Here is a 1086-nt window from a genome sequence, read left to right on the forward strand (position 1 = left end):
ATGTCATGACTTTCTCTAGTTTATTTGATCGAGCCTTACCCTTAATTCTTGTATTCATCCATTGAGATAGATACAGAATTTGAGGTAAAGTGCTCTTCCATTTAAACTATGAAAATTATGGGGTCAGTTTGACTTCATCTTTTTCAAAACTAAATTTTTTTAACGTCCTTCCGAAGCAGGCAACGGATTTCAATTCCAATGACCGACAGCTTCTTACGGGCAAACTCCACATCAAAAATAGTGCCGACAAGCTTCCTTGTAGCTATTAAGGCTAGGGATAGATTTGTAATTTCATAAAAGATATTAAAGAACTATTGACGCTTCTATGGCCTACTTAATTGTTATAATATGACTCTTAATTTAAGGCAATGACAAACTTGTGATTTTCCTAGAAGCTTCTATGGTCTACTTGGGAGGCATCATCTATTATAAATAGATAAGGGAGACTTGTAGAAATGGACAATGCTACTACAAGGAAGAAGATAGAAATCAGATCAAGAAGACCGAGAAGATGAGGAAATCAGTCCAAGAAGAAGAAGAAGGGAAGATGATTCAAGAATTGAGGGAGAAGTCTTAGATCTTGTATCGAGGTAGTTTCGAGAGGGAGAGATCTATAGGAGTGTTCATTCCTTGACGTAAAAAGCCTATAATTCTTCTTTGTCTTAGTAAATTTGTTGGTGATTCCCTCCTGTGAATGTAGGTCTATAGATCAAACCACGTAATTGATTGTGTTCTTGTGTTTGTATTCTTGCATTTTATTTTTCTTCTATTTTTTCACTCTCTTGTTTAATTTGTTTTCCCCCACTTCTTGGCTACAGAAGTTGTTACACGGCAGCCAAGGCATTCCATTCCTTTGGCTACAACAATAAGGAGTTCGACAGTCCAACTTTCTGGGCTATAGTTCTTAGATTCTTGGAATTGCTGCAGGTATCCAGAAGAAGAGGAGCTCGACTACAGGAGGCCTTTGGCTGCCAAGGTGTCGAACAGCAGTCAGTATCTTTGGTCTCGACTCCAGGGTGTTCGCATCTTGCAAGAACAGTGTAAAAGGTGTATTGCGGCCCAGGAAGAGAAAGGAATTCGGCATTC

At 38.7% G+C, this 1086-nt stretch overlaps 1 pseudogene; it reads right to left on the reverse strand.

The window, feature by feature from the left end:
- Positions 1-1086, reverse strand: part of LOC110023584 — a 17246-nt pseudogene that overhangs the window by 10918 nt on the left and 5242 nt on the right.

This window comes from Phalaenopsis equestris, unplaced genomic scaffold (assembly GCF_001263595.1).
Source record: "Phalaenopsis equestris unplaced genomic scaffold, ASM126359v1 Scaffold000224, whole genome shotgun sequence".
NCBI lineage: Eukaryota > Viridiplantae > Streptophyta > Magnoliopsida > Asparagales > Orchidaceae > Phalaenopsis > Phalaenopsis equestris.